Source organism: Balaenoptera ricei, chromosome 8, assembly GCF_028023285.1.
Source record: "Balaenoptera ricei isolate mBalRic1 chromosome 8, mBalRic1.hap2, whole genome shotgun sequence".
Lineage (NCBI taxonomy): Eukaryota > Metazoa > Chordata > Mammalia > Artiodactyla > Balaenopteridae > Balaenoptera > Balaenoptera ricei.
Genome location: NC_082646.1, coordinates 85,739,958 through 85,756,153, shown reverse-complemented (window position 1 = coordinate 85,756,153; position 16,196 = coordinate 85,739,958). Strand labels below are relative to the sequence as shown.

General features: G+C 37.2%; 2 long non-coding RNA genes across 2 annotated transcripts in view; both read right to left on the bottom strand.

The window, feature by feature from the left end:
• Window positions 1-333: 333 nt before the first annotated feature.
• On the bottom strand, window positions 334-3,129 carry LOC132370730 (uncharacterized). Its single transcript, XR_009504675.1, has 3 exons — window positions 2,927-3,129; window positions 1,848-1,923; window positions 334-659 (listed from the first exon to the last, which is right to left on the bottom strand). It is a non-coding gene; the product is annotated as an uncharacterized LOC132370730 (long non-coding RNA).
• A 3,165-nt stretch (window positions 3,130-6,294) lies between these two features.
• The window catches only part of LOC132370729 (uncharacterized), a 35,187-nt gene continuing 25,285 nt past the window's right edge, over window positions 6,295-16,196 (bottom strand). Inside the window, exon 3 of the long non-coding RNA XR_009504674.1 lies at window positions 6,295-6,348. This is a non-coding gene — a long non-coding RNA (uncharacterized LOC132370729). The remainder of the gene's footprint in view (window positions 6,349-16,196) is intronic.

The following is a 16,196-nucleotide window of genomic DNA, read 5'->3' as shown; positions in this document are numbered from 1 at the left end:
CAAGAAGAGATGTGGCTTTGTGTTACTAAAGCATGAGTTTATTACCCTTGGCAATTAGACAAGGGTCTGGTATTGATTTTACACTATATCAGAAGTGGACCATTATACAGTCACTCTTGGTATATCTGAGGGCATGAATTCTTCCCCCATTAACCTCAAAAATGGGTCTGAAAACAAATACGTTAAATATAGGATTCCAGAACAGCGCTATCAAGCAAAAAATAAGGTGAGCCACATGTGCAATTTTAAATTTTTCAGTAGCCACATGAAAAAATGAAAACAGAAACAAGTGAAATTAATTTTCATAATCTATTTTATTTAACCCACTGTTTTCAAAGTATTATTGTTTCAACATGTAATCAATAAAAAATGATTGTTGAGATATTTTCCATTCTTTTTCTGTGATACTAAGTCTTCAAAATCCGGTGTGCATTTCACACTGACAAGTACACCTCAGTTCGGACTAGCTATACTTCAAGTGTTCAATAGCTAACGGGTAGCTAGTGTTACCATTTTGGAGAGTGCAGCTGTAGGACATTTTCCACTTGTGAACTGAAGGAGAAGGCAGAGCCATTGCACATTTCTTTGGGATGAGACAGAGTAGGGAGGATTTCCATTGACTCTTCTGACATTATGACTTTGGTCTATATGATTTCTCTCTGAAATAAACAAAATGTCAAATTGACAATGTTCATGGCCAGAAGTGATTAGAAGAGTAATTTGAAGACAAAACCAAGCCATATCTGAATCTAATATTTCAGGCTTTATTTCTTCTGTTCACTTGCCTTTAAACTGCAGGACAGGTAATTTTTAACTTAGAAAAAAAAAATAAAGACAGTTTTAGGCATTCAAGCATACAGCAAGTGATGAACAATATAAGATTGTGATTCTAAAGGTGAGTTACAAACAAGGTATCCAATCCACCTGAATTATGATATGCAAATTTCTTTGCCTTTACTCCTATGGAAAGTATATTTTTTTATTTTCATGGGTTTATATTTCACATAAGGCATATGTACAATTTATACAAAGTCTAATAAAACATTTGGCATATGTAGGTATTATAAATATAGTGGTTAAAAGCACAAGATTTATTCCTTAGAAAACTAAAAATAGAATTACCATATGATCCAGCAATCCCACTCCTGGGCATATATCTGGACAAAACTCTAATTTGAAAAGATACATGCACCCCAATGTTCACAGCAGCACTATTTACAATAGTCAAGACATGGAAACAATCTAAATGTTCACTGACAGATGAATGGATAAAGAAGATGTGATATATATGTATCTATATATATCTCTCTATATATAGATATAGATATAGTTATACACAATAGACCATTACTCAGCCATAAAAAAGAATGAAATAATGCCATTTAAAGCAACATGGATGGATCTAGAGATGATCATACTAAGTGAAGTAAGTCAGACAGAGAAAGACAAATACCATATGATATCACTTATATGTGGAATCTTAAAAAATGATACAAATAAACTTATTTACGAAACAGAAATAGACTCACAGACATAGAAAACAAACTTATGGTTACCAAAGGGGAAAGGTGGGGAGGGATAAATTAGGAATTTGGGATTAACATATACACACTACTATATACTACTGTATAGCACAGGGAACTATATTCAATATTCTGTAATCACCTATAATGGAAAACAGTCTGAAAAAGAACATATATACATATACACGCACACATATATATATAAAAAAACCTGAATCACTTTGCTGTATACCTGAAACATTGTCAATCAACTATACTCCAATTTTTTTAAAAAGCCAAGATTTAGAGATGAATCTGGGTTCAAACCCAAGCTTTAACACTTACTCTGTGTAACTCTGAGCCAATTACTTCACCTCTTTGAGCCTCGATTTTATCCTCTCTGAAATGGAGATATCAATACCTGTGTTATAGGGGTATAGTAAGAATTAAACAGCATAGGGTATGTTAGCAACAGTACCTGGTGTGTGGTTAACACTCAGTAAATGGCAGCTTTTACTATTAGTGAACAAAAATCTAACAATGAGGCAGACTGTAGAATGCTCACCTTTCCTTCAGCATTTCTCACAGTCTATCAGGTAAACATTTGTAACCCATGTATGGAGCCATGAATTACTGTGAGTGCCACTAAACTCTAGGTGTTCAGAAATTTACCAACAAAAGGGGCATTTTCTCAATGTTAGGCAAATTGTTCATAAAAATCCACAGGCTTAAAGCAACCTAGCTGGGAAGATTTTTTTTTTCCTGTTCTTTTGTCTCTTAATCCCCACACTGTGGCCTGATTCCCATAACAGCTGAAATTAGCACTTTAATTTCCACATTATCTCCTTTATATTACAGATGAATAATGTGCTAGAATAAAAGGGGGCATCTTAGGGGGAATTACCAAAGATGAAAAAAAGTATTATGCTTCTTCCTGAACAGTCTTTTTATATCCTGCACTGAATTATCACTGGACTACATCTCCAGCCATTTAGTCTAGAGCCAAATCAGAAGCTATCCCTCGGGGAGACAGAAGTCTCCTGAGATAAACTTCCTGCATTACTCGCCCCACATCTTCTTTTCACTACCCACTTCAAGCCAAGTGGTTTAAGCACACTTGTCTTTGAACAAAATGCTCTAGACTGCATAGTCCTAAGGATAATAACAGCTAAAATTTATTCAAACATTGCTTATGAGCCGAGTATTGTGCTAAACAATTCACATGCCTTAGCTCATTTAATCAACCCTATGAGGTACCTGGCAGATGCAGAAGTGGAAGTTAACAGAAGTGTAATAGCTTGTGCCAAATCACACAGCTAGTCAGAGGTAGAACCGGGATTCCAAGTGAAACCCTTTGACCCCCGTGCCCACACCCGGTAACAGTGCACAAAACACAAAGGAGACTCAACACTTGTACAACATACCAGCAAGTTCTGCTGCCTCTACTTCCAAAACCTGTGGCCGGTCCACTCACTCTTCTCCATCTTCACCAACCTCACCGTAGTGTAAAGCACCATCGTCTGCTGCCTGGAGAACCGCAAAGCTTCAACTAGTCTCTTTGCTTCCATTCGTACCCTCCTACAACCCGTGTTCCACACAGCCGCCAAGTGAACATTTTAGGCTATAAACAGACTTTCTTCTAATTTTGCTCCCCTGCGTGAAGCTCTCCACTGGCTTCTCCATCCCTATTCGAATAAATCCAAAGTCCTGACCATGGTCTTTAAAACCACATACGGTCTGCCGACCTCCTCACCTCATCTTCTCCTCTCCTGCTCATTCATCACGTTGCCCTTTGTATTGTTCCTCAAGAATGTCAAGTTCATTCTCTCTTTAGGGCCATTGCACCTGCCGTTCCCTCTGCTCGTCACACTTAGGCCTCGCATCTTCACATGGCTGAAAACTCCTTGCCATCGGACCATCAGTTCAAAGGTCACCTCCTGAGAGAGACTTTTCCTCAACTCCCACACTAACCCATCTGCTCCATTCTCCACTTCCCCATATGCTCTTCACGCGACCCTGTGTTACCTCCCTCACAGCACATCTCTATATAAAATCATCTGGTACTTACTTGTTAACTTCTTCGTTCCCTACCTCCCCTCTGTCGCTAGCCAAATATAAAGTTCCATAAAGCAGAGACCTGTCTGTCATATTCACTACTCCATCTGCTGGGCCTAGAATACGACCTGGCACATAATAGGCATTTACTCAGTAAAAAACGTGTATTGAGTAAAAATATGGATGAATTATGTAATTAATTATGTGACAGAAAGCACATAGTTCTCTGAAGTCCTCCTATGTATATAGGTATATGTATAACTTTACATATATAAAAGTTTGCTGTACACCTGAAACTAACAACATTGTAAATCAACTATACTCCAATAAAAAAGTTTTTTTAATTCTAAAAAAATCAATATGGTGGTGAGAAATGGGATATAGGGATACAGACAGAGAAGCTATAAACAGTAAACTTCAAAAAGAAATAGAGAATCGGACAAAATGTGGTTTAGGTTGTTGACACTCTTCCCAGGCCTCCTATTGTATCTCTGCCCCAGTACTTTATCATTTCCGTTCTTCTTTTTACTTCTCTTGAACAAAAAGTTTTGAGAGCTTATATAGCAGGTACTGTGCTAGGTACTTGGCTGCATAAATACATAAGGAATTCTAAGGGGGAGCTCAAGGTGTTCACCCAAATAATAATGATACAAATGCCCTTTTTGTGGTTTATAAGAAGTGTTTTTGAACAATGGAACATTAAACAATTATTAAGAAAAATCTAAAGGTTTTTAGTAGCAGGGGAAATAATTATACAATGAAAGTTTTTGTGAAAATATGACATCTCAAATATTAAAAACATGCACTGAAAATTACTACTGATAATTTTGATGAAGAAAACAATAATTACTAATTCCCTTTCCCTCTCCCTCTCCGTCTTCTTCTTCTCCTGGTTCTAAATCAGTCAGCTTAGGTTCACTGATGCTTTAAGAAGAAACGATCCCCAAATTTCATTTGTAGTTCATCTTCACGTCCACCATGGGGTTAGACACAGCACTGTTCCACGTTCTCTTCTTTCTTATCCATAACTAAAGGAGAAGCCTCTACCTGGAACATTCCAGTCTCAAGACAGAGGTCAAAACAAATGGTTTTTTCTTGAAAGTGATGCATGCCATTTCCCTCACCTTTCATTGGTCTAAGCAAGCCACATGGCCATGCCCTATGTTTGTGATGAGGAATTGCATTCCTCCCATAAGGAGAGGCCCCAAATATTTAAAAAAAATAAAATAATCTACCACAAGTTCTCCTGTACTTTCCAAATTTTCTGCAATGAGTGAATATAATATTTGTTAAAAGAAAAATATCAGAGCCTTTGACTTTTAAGTAATTTTACTTCTCTTTAAATAGAAGTGCATTTAGCTGCAAATAATAGAAAATTTGACTTTCAATGGCTTAAAAAGGAAAGCCTTATTCTCTCACATAATAAGAAGTACCTGTGTGAGGTTAGGTGGCTTCAAGCATTGGTTCAGCAACTCAGTCATATTAGAGCCAACTTCTTGTCAGTTCTCTTGACTTTTCCCTCATGTTTGCAGCCCATTTCACACATGGCTGCTGCTACTGCTATAGACCTAACATCTTCAGTGAAGAAAAGAGGAAAAAGAGGTAAGAAAAGCAGTAGCCACACAAGTCCCTGTAGCAGGAAAGCAAAGGTTTCCTCAGAATTTCATCCAGCTGACTTGCCCTCATAGACTATTGGCCAGAAATGAGTCACATGACTGCTCCCAGCTATAGTGAAGTTTGGGAAAGTGGGAAACAGTATTGTTGTGATTGGCTTAGAGAAACCATGATCTTTCCTGTGGCTTGGCATATTGCTGCTTTAAGCAAAGTCTGGGTTATGTTAGCAAAGAGGAGTTGGGGACAGAATATTGGCTGGCTGGCTACCACAGAAGCCAAGAGAAGGTGGAATTTGTTCTGATAAGTGAAGTACGTAGACATCTTAGCTAGACCTGGAAAGACAATAGAATTATGCCCGGTAAAGTAGAAGAACACTATTTCATAAAAGAGGTACGGCATGAGCCCCAGTAAAAAGGTGGTTTGGAAATGTCAACTAGTTCATCTGATATAACTAGAGTATACAGTGTGGAATTGCCAAAAGAAAGTAGAAGCTGGGGAGACAGGAAAGAGTCAAATGATGAATAATCATAATAGTTTGCATTAATTGGATGTTTACTATAGATCAGGTACTTTTACTCCTATTGTTTCATTTAATTTTTCTCAACTCCATGAGTGATCTTATTCCCCCCGTTTTATTTTTTATTTTTAATTAATTAATTTATTATTATTATTATTATTTTTTTAGCTGTGTTGGGTCTTCGTTTCTGTGCGAGGGCTTTCTCTAGTTGCGGCGAGCGGGGGCCACTCTTCATCGCGGTGTGCGGGCCTCTCACTATCGCGGCCTCTCTTGTTGAGGAGCACAGGCTCCAGACGCGCAGGCTCAGTAATCGTGGCTCACGGGCCCAGTTGCTCCGCGGCATGTGGGATCTTCCCAGACCAGGGCTCGAACCCGCATCCCCTGCATTGGCAGGCAGATTCTCAACCACTGCGCCACCAGGGAAGCCCCTTATTCCCCTCATTTTACGTACGAGGTTAAGTAACCTGCTCAAGGTCACATAGCTAATAAGGGGTAGAGCTAGGATTTAACTTGGTCTACGCTGTAGTGATTAAGAGCACAGCTCTGGAGTCAGCCTGCCTGGAGCCCACATTCACATCCTCACTTCATTTACACCCTGATACCTACCTCACTTCCTCCTACAGTGTCCTCCAGGGAAATGTTTTGTAAGCATTCCAGGGCCTGGAAAAGGGAAGATTAATACAGAGACTGAATCATGCAAGAAGATGCTTCTCCTTGTCTGTACCTCTCAAATCACAGCAAAAGGGAGACTGTTAGTAAGTTCAAAATGTTTGCTCCGCCCCCCCAGCTAATTTACATTATCTGACATAAACAAGAAGGCATATGAGCCAATGGCTGGGCTATAACTCACCCACTATCAGAGAGGAGACGAGCTTAACAATACGGCTTCCCAGAAACATCTTTCAAGCACCAGTTCAGCTGCTTAAAAATGATTGCCTGAAACACTAATAAATACTGGTGATCCAGACAATATACTTCTTCATACCAACTTTAACCATGATGTAATTTCTTTTGGCTTCCACTTTCTTCATCCAGATCCATAAGATTTCTTTATAAAAATCTTACTTCTTCCCCCACCACTTTTTTTTAAAGCAAAAGACATATATACATGATTAAAATCCATAAAATAAAAAATGTGTGAATATTCAAATTGTCACTTCTAAAACATAAACATTTTCAGTGTTCTACCTTATTTTAGGGTGTCATAGGTCAGTGTTCTTAATTGGGCACTATTGTGTTGGCATCCTTGGCCACCAATAGCCTTCCCCAACCATGTGACAATCAAAAAAATAAATAAAGCCCCACACATGTTTCCAAGCATCCCCTCTGGAGACATTTTTCCCTCTCTTTCCTTCTACCCTCTTGAGAAACACTGGTTGAGATGCGACAGAATTAGGAAAGTAATTTGGTTCTATCTATCTATTCATGGGAAATGAATTGATTTCCATACCTGTAAAACGATGTACCTACTTTATTGTATAGATTAAATGAAACATGTGAAACGCAATGCTTGATACATACTAAAGTACATAGGCCCATCCAAGTGAATATGCTAGCTTGAACTAAGCATAGCATCTAAACTTTTTTTCCTCTCTCCCCAGGAAATACTTACGCAGGTGAACAGAGTTTTAATTCACTGTTCATTCTGCATCACCATATTCTTGCTCCTGTTTATTTAAGAAATTAGATGAGTTGAAGCAATATTTTAAAAAAATTGAATATAGCTGTATGATTGGTGTAAAGTAAGATACATAGAAATAATAGTGGAAGAGAGGGAAAATTCCATTCTGGAAAAGGTGAGAATTATAGATCAGTCATGGCATAGGGTCCCAGGAAGTTCTGTTCCCTTGATTTATAGATTTATAGATTTAAAAATTATCTTATAGGATTTCTTATAGAGAGCCTTCCTTCAATGAGTGGGAAGTTAAACCAGAGAATCCAAAAGGTTCATCCAATTTCTAAATACCTGTTGAAACTTCTGTGATTTGATCAACCTGATTTCTAGCACTAAAGACATGAATGACTTTCAATTCCTCTAACCTTGAGCATTCCTTTATGTATTGTAATGACTGTACACAATAGCCTAAAAGTGAACCCCTATTCCTAAGTTGATGACTCTTTGGGAACAAAATATGGCTTCTAACAACTCAGTTACATATACATACCCAAAGACATATAAATATTTTTGTCACAGAGATTTAACTAAGCAGACAATATGCAGGGGCATTTACCAAAGCCTAGCTCCTTTCCCAAAGTGATGAAAATAAAGAAAACAAAGGGATTTTTTAAACACCTTGTTAAATATGCTAATTTTACTGGAGATTTCAGTTTTGTACAAAACTATTCCAGGAGCTAAAAGATTTCCTTAACAGAGAAATTCATTTTGCTGGATATTTCCTATTCCTCTTCCAAGATATTCCCCATCCTGCTCTGGACCCTGGGAGGCAAAGCTTTATAGACTGTGTCAACTGGGTTCTTGGCTCTCTGTGTTCCATTTGGGCTTAACCAACAGGAGAGAACAGCAGGAGATGGGTGGATTAGAAGAAAATGAGAGGGAAGTATTTCTTCTGGCTCCCTCATTGTGTAGTCAGGGAAGGTTGGCTGTATTCCTCAACCAAATGCCACAGATTTTACCTGGCAGCCCTCACATTTGGCTGTATCTAGTCTCTCTACATCCTAATAACCATTTCCCTCCTTTTACCCTTTTAGGTCTGGCTAAGCAATATTTTTTTAAAAATTGAATATAGCTGTATGATTGGTGTAAAGTAAGATACATAGAAATAATAGTGGAAGAGAGGGAAAAGTCCATTCTGGAAAGGTGAGAATTACAGATTAGTCATGTCATAGGGTCATTTTAGCTCCCCACTCTTACCAGCCCTTGAAGATTACACCTTTCCTTGTTTGTTTCCCCAAACTCTGTAATATGTCCTTTATTAAACACTCCTCAGTTAGCCAGTTTTGAGTATGTCATCCATTTCCTGCTGGAACTCTGACTGATACATTCACCTTTGAAACTGGCTAAAGTCTTTTCATAACTACAGTGTTGGGTCATTTGGAGCACAATGGTTCCAAGTGTTAGTGTGAGAGTCCAAATGCCTGGGTTGAAATTATGACTCAACCCTTCCTACCACGTGATCTTGAACAAATTTCTTAACTTCTACATCTCAGTTTCCTCACCTATAAAACAGAATGGATACTAGTAGAAACTACCTCATGGTGCTATTTTGAGGATTAAAATAGCTAGAAAGATGCCTGGCACATAGTAAGTGCTTACAAATGTTGACTACTTTTATTATGTCTTCATATACTCTGTATTACTCTTGGTAGTAGGCACAACATTTGTACATTACTATTAACTAAACTCCAGACTTCCTTTGGATTTTGCCAGTTTTTCCACTACTGTCATTTTGAGTTTTTTAAGAAAAAAAACTAATAAAAGGGGAAAAAAACTCCAGCAACTGATTGAGAAAAAAATAACACAAATAAACAACAATGTTAATTTCAGATAATTAAAATAGAGATTTTTAAAAAATGCATAAGATTAATCTTTCTGGCAAAGACTCTTGCCCACTACAATTTCTGGCTTCCCTTACAGTTATGTGTAGCCCTGTGACCAATTTCTCCCCCAGTGCAAAGGGAGGGGTATCTACATATATAACTTTGGGGCCTGGGTTTTAAATTAAGATCTTGGGCCTCACCCTTCAAGTCTTTCTTCCCTCTTCTCACAATGAGAACAGTGGCCTAATGAAAGGCAGAGCACTTGCTTTGTCCTTAAACGACCCCGAGGAGCATCATTCAACCACCTGTTTGAGCCATTCACATGGTAAATATTACATAAGAGAGAAATAAACAACTCTATCCCTTTCATTTATAATTTAAAAAATGGATTTTTAGCCAACTAGAAATAAAGGGGAATTTTCTTAACCTGATAAGGGAATAGCTAACAAAAGCCTATAGCAAACTTCCTACTTAATAGTAAAAGTTTAAAAGCATTCTCATTAATGTAAATAATGAGATAAGGACACCAACCATTTTCACTACTATTCAACCTTGTACTAGAGACTTTGACACTACAACAAGGCAAGAAAAGGAAATATGGTCTATAAGACTTAGACAGGAATACACAAAATTGTCATTATTTGCAATACTATGGATTTGTTTACATAGAGAATAGAATAAAACTATGATTATTAAAATGTATGAGAATGTGGTAATTTTTCTGGATACAAAAATCCATAGCATTCCTGTAACCAACCATTAAGTAGTTTCAAACAATTGGACTTCCATATAGAAAAAAATTAAATTTTTAAATTACGCATGCCAAAAAATTAATTTCAGATTGATCAGATACCTACAAGGGAAAATAAAACTATCAGGAGAAGGTATATGAAAATAGCTAACTTTATGAACTCAAGGTAAAGATGTACTTTATAGGCAATATACCAAAACATCAAGGCATAAAGGAGAAGTTTGATAAATCAACTTCTGTTTATCACTTCTGTCACTTACTGTCCATCAAAAGATGCCCAAAGTAAAAGGAAATGATAAACCACAGACAGGTAGAATATACTCACGATGCACATAACTAACCAAGAATTGATATGAGAATATACAAATCACTTCAAGGAAATATGGAAAAGATAAATAATCCAGTGGAAAAAATAGGAGGCTATTACGAATAGACAATTCACAGAAGAAATAAAAATGGCAAATAAACTCATGAAAAGATGCTTAATGCAGAAAAATAGGGAGAATATTATTCTCCCTATATATTAAACCCACCATCAGAATTTTTTAAATGTTAATTTTGTCATCATACCTTCAGATTTTTTTTAATGTAAAAAATCTAAGCCATTACTGATAAACCTGAAGTCCCTTCATTTCCTCTCTAGTACTATCTGGTTCCCAGATTCACCTCGGAGCAATAACAATTACACAGTGTGTATGTATAGTCCAGTCCATGTTTTTATACATATATTTTAGATATAAACATTGTTGTGTTGTTTTCAGAATGTACTTTTGAATGAAATTCAAAAAGTGAAACTAGAAGCGGTCAGAGCCTGACATTCAATCCCTGAATAAGCCTGACTTTAAAACCCACACTTTTCCCATTAAGAATGATCATGTGGTACTTTCGAAACAATGAAAATCTCCTTCTGGATCTCAGAACCAGACTGTTGTCCTGGGTGCCAAAGCTCTAGGGCTTTCCTGGCTGGGATGGGTGGAACATGAGGCAGAGCAGAGCCGTGGATGAATTAGGGTCTCTAAGAGCTGGAGGTGCAACCCTTGTGAAAACCCCTCAGAGAAATCCAAGCTTTAAGACCTAGAAAGACTAACAATAAACCTGCAACTCATCAGAGGCAGAACATAAAGCTGGGTAGCAGGACCAAGAGTCCACCATCAGTAGAGATGGTGGTCAAAAGAGGAACTTGCAGCAAATGAGAGCACTGTCTCAGGGCCTCTGGCCTTTGTAAATTATAGACATATGATATCACCAAGTCCAGCTGGCTTAAAGGACCAGGGAGGGAACCAACATTTTCCCTCCTGAAATTAATGATTTATGGCTATGGAAGACTTTTTTTCTCCCTTCATGTCAAGATTAAAAGAAAATACATCTTTCCATCCCTACCCACCCCCCTTTTCCCTGTCATCCCCTGGCTTAAGAAGAAGCAGATAATAGGGCCCCAAGGCAGAGTAAAGGACAGGAAGTAATCCCACCCATTTTTGCCCTCTCCAAGAAAAAGTTGCTATCGTAATGGTGGGGGCACAAGGCTGTCTCAGCTTTTTGATCAATAAAAGGATCATAGAAAACCAACCTCACTGTGGGGCCTGCCGATGGATGCTTGACTGAGGAAGAAAGACGAGCAGGTGAAAGTGGCTTGCAAGGGGGTCAAAAAAGTCGATATAAAAAATAAGACAGAATCCTAGGAGCGCAGTAAAATTCTTCAGCTTTCATAACCCCACCACAATCGTGTCAGATCCACTGGTTCAATTAGCTGCCTACTCTATCTTCCTCTACTGTTAATAATGGGCAATATCCTCTCCCTTTAAAGAATGAAAATGAGGGATTTGTGGTTATAGTAAGCTATCATTAAAAGCACATGAATTCCTAAAAGCCTCTGAAAATAAATTAGTCTTCACATTACCATCTGCAACAATTTCACCTCAGCTAGTGATCCCATTAGCCCTGTGCACTCTAAATAGGAGAGGGCTTGGATATTACTTAAGGAAAGTTCTCCAAGGGAATCAAGTGGTTGCAGAGATCAAAAAGAGAAATTCCAAAAATGACATCTGTACTCTCACATCGCTCCAGAGCCAGGACCCCAGTGCCACGCGAGGGACACCAACTGAGCCATTTCTCAAAGATGAAGACAGACTCTCTAGTACAAGTCATCAATAAAACTTCAGGATGACTGAAAACAAGAAGGGAATCTGCTCATTCAGATTTAAGGATAACCCACTATAATTTTATCTGCAGATCTCCGCTTTCCAATAAACCAGGACAAGTTTGAAACCATTCTCTGGACCGCTCTGCAGCATCACATGCTGCTAACACTGCCTCCTTTGGGAATTTGTCTTTTCCCCTGGTGTACTGGGTTGGATAGTGTCCCCCTAAAATTTACGTATACCCCAAACCTTGAAATGTGACTTCATTTGAAAATAGGTTCTTTGCATATGTAATTAGTTAAGATGAGGTCATACCAGAGTGGAGGGGACCCTTAATCCAATACGACTGGTGTCCTTATAAGAAGAGAAGAAGAGACACAGAGACAGAGACATATAGGGGAGAACTCCATGTGACAACAGAGGTAGAGACAGGAGTGATGCGTCTACAAGCCAAGGAACACCAAGGATTGCTGGCAATACCAAAGGCTAAGAAACAGGCATGAACATTCTCTCTCTGAACCCCTAAGAAGGAACCAATTTCTGCCAACACCTTGATTTCAGACTTCTGGCCTCCTGAACTATGAGAGAATACACTCCCGTTGTTTTAAGCCACACAGTTGCTGCGATTGCAGCCCCTGGAAAATAATACACCTGGCTTCTGTAATGCCACATTCTTTGGTGTCACACACTGTCTAACCACTAAACTACCTGACCCTCAAATGATAAGAGTTTCTCCAGCCTCTGTCCTAGGCACCTTCGTTTTCTTTCTCTAATCTCCCCGCAGCTGACCTCATCACTTTTCATGACTTCCATTACAACCATCATACAGTTGACTCGTATTGGATGTTGAGTTATATTAGTTCTTTCCATATTTTGCATATTAATCCCTTATCGGATATATTGTCTCCCCTTCAGTAGGTGGTCTTTTCGTTTTGTTGATAGTTTCCTTCACTGTGCAAAAGCTTTTTTACTTTGATGTAGTCCCAGTTGTTTATATTTTCTTTTGTTTCCCTTGACAGAGACACATCCAAAAAAATATTACTAAGACCTGATGTCAAAGAGTGAACGGCCTATGTTTGTTCTAGAAGTTTTATTGTTTCAGGTCTTACATTTAAGTCGTTAATTCATTTTAAATTTATTTTTTGTGCATGGTATGAGAAAGTAGTCCAATTTGATTCTGTTGGGTATTTATCCAAGAAAAATGAAAACACTAACTTGAAAAGATATATGCACCCCTATGTTCATTGCAGCATTATTTACAATAGCCAAGATATGGAAGCAACATAAGTGCCCATCAATAGATGAATGGATTAAGAAGATGTGAGATAGATATATATATATATATATATATATATATATATATACATACATACATACATACATACATATATATAATGCAATATTATTCAGACATAAAAAAGAATGAAATCTTGCCATTTGTGACAACATGGATGGACCTAGAGGGTATTATGCTAAGTGAAATAAGTCAGACAGAGAAAGATAAATACTGTATGGTTTTATTTATATATGGAATCTAAAAAACAAAACAAATGAATGAACATAACAAAACAGAAACAGAGTCATAGGTAGAGAATAAACAGGTGGCCACCAAAGGGGCGGAGTGTAGGGGAAGGAGAGAAGTAGGTGAGGGAGATTAAGAGGTACAAGCTTCCAGTTGCAAAATAAATGAGTCACAGGTATGAAATGTACAGTGTGGGGAATACAGTCAATAATTATGTAATATCTTTGTATGGTGACAGATCATAACTAGACTTACCATGGTAAACGTTTAGAAATATATAGAAGTAACAAATCAGTACGTTGTGTAACAGGAATTAACATAATGTTGTAGGTCAGTTATACTTCAAAAACAAACAAAAAAACAAACAAACTCATAGAAAAAGAGATCAGATTTGTGCTTGCCAGAGGACAAGGCAGGGGAAGAGGGAATTGGATGAAGGTGGTCAAAAGGTACAAACTTCTAGCTATAAGATAAATAAATACTCGGGATGAAATGTACAACATGAAAAATATAAGTAACACTGCAATATGTTACATATGAAAGTAAATCCTAAGGGTTCTCATCACAAGGAAAAAATTTTTTTCTATTTCTTTAATTTTGAATCTGTATGAGGTAAGGGATGCTTGCTAAACTTCTTATGGTAATAATTTCATGATGTATGTTAGTCAAATCCTTATGCTGTACACTTTAAACTTACACAGTGCTGTATGTCAATCATATCTCAATAAAACTGGAAGGAAAAAAAGAATGTCTTAATATGTTTGACAGCCATGAGCTAGAAATTTCTTTACCTCTACAGGGCTTCTGGGTCTAAAGCCAAAGCTGAGTCAGCAGACACCCATGCAGGAATGTCATTTCTACAGAAAGCAGCTGTACTCGAAATTTGAAAAACTCTTACCTTTTGTTCATACTACAAGAGTGTAAATTTTAAAATTTGGATTCTATTTTTTTTTACCTCCTAACTTAATTTTTAAAGGCATGACAGCTTTCATATTGATAAGTTTTTCACAACTACGAAAGCATTACAGAGATTTTTTTTCCTACCCTAAAGGTCAAATGTCTTACTGGACACGGAATAACATTAGATAGTTGCAACAGTACAACACTTTTGAGAAAAAACTCATGAAGAAGTTGAAAATATGAAGACAGGCCAAGGTGAACGGTGGGGATAAGATTTGATCAGATATTGAGGGAGATCAGATATCCAGGGTGGGATTTCTTGCTAAAGTGACTTAGCAAGATTCTTGCTACCATTGGGTAATGTAAAGCGGAACACAGAATTCCAAACATTGAAGGCTCCATGAGAATAGGATTTGGAGGAGACTGACAAAGCTTGGTCAAGGAGGTAATATTGTCATTTGAAACATACACATCTAAGTCAAATGCAGAATACTAAGGAAAGATTGACAGTACTTTGCTAAAATCTCAAGAAAACCACAAATGCCACTGTGAGCATTCAGTGATATCAAATGTTATACATTCATCTTTGGTTTATCTTTAGATATTTTTATGGAAAGTTTTTTTCCTGCCTTTCTGAAAGGTTCTATGAGTCTTAAGTAATTAAAAGCTGATTAATCATAAAAAAAACTATCATCTCTCTGTGATGAGTTAATTTGTCCACTGTGCTTGCTTTGAAATGTCTATTTTCAGAGTAATGATGAAATTATGCACCTTTCCTCATTAAATCCTGGCATCATATCAAAATTAAATGTGTTGAGCCTGACAAAGTGGAAAATTCTATTGGAGTTCACTTTTTTACATTAAATATTATACATATGGTGATTTTTTTAAAAACTGACTTTTTCCCACATATTTATGAAAGCTTTTGAAGTCTCCAAGAAAGAGCTCTGAATAGGAATTGAGACACTCAGTCTCCACCCTGCCTATGCCACTAACTAGTTGGCTGACCGTAGAGCCTCTTCACATATAATAATGATTAAAAGAGTACATTTCCTACCTCCGTACTTGGAAGGGTTGCTATGACACTCCAAGAACATAACATGTGTGGAAGAGTTTAAAGAGTTAAAGTTTTATGCAAATACAAGGAATAATTATTGTTACTATTTTTTATCAAGATTTTTTAAGAAGACAAAGCATTAACACCAAGTTCATAGATACAGTGAACAGATTGGTGGTTGTCAGAAGCTGGGGTGAGGGGTGGGTGAAATGGGTGAAGGAGGTTAAAATAAAATGATTAAGTCCTGGGGATGTAACGTACAGCATGGTGAATATAGCTAACAATACTGTACTGTGTATTTGAAAGCTGCTAAGAGAGTAGATATTAAATTCTCTAATCACAAAAAAATAAAATTTGTACCGATATAAAAAAAAAAGAAGACAGAGCATTACATGGAGAACAAGAAGAGCAAGGCAGGAACAATCTACAAAATATGGATGAATCATAGTTAATTAATAAAAGGTTTCAAGTTATTGATGGATAACAGTTAATTAGTGGTCATCATCACAACCATCAGTGATCACCAGTATGCAAAATATGAAACACTTCCAAATAACGGAATAATTGCCGTAATAAAGGCAAAATATCCAGATGTTGGAAACCATCAAGTGAATGATTTAGAATAATTTAGACTTGTCTAAA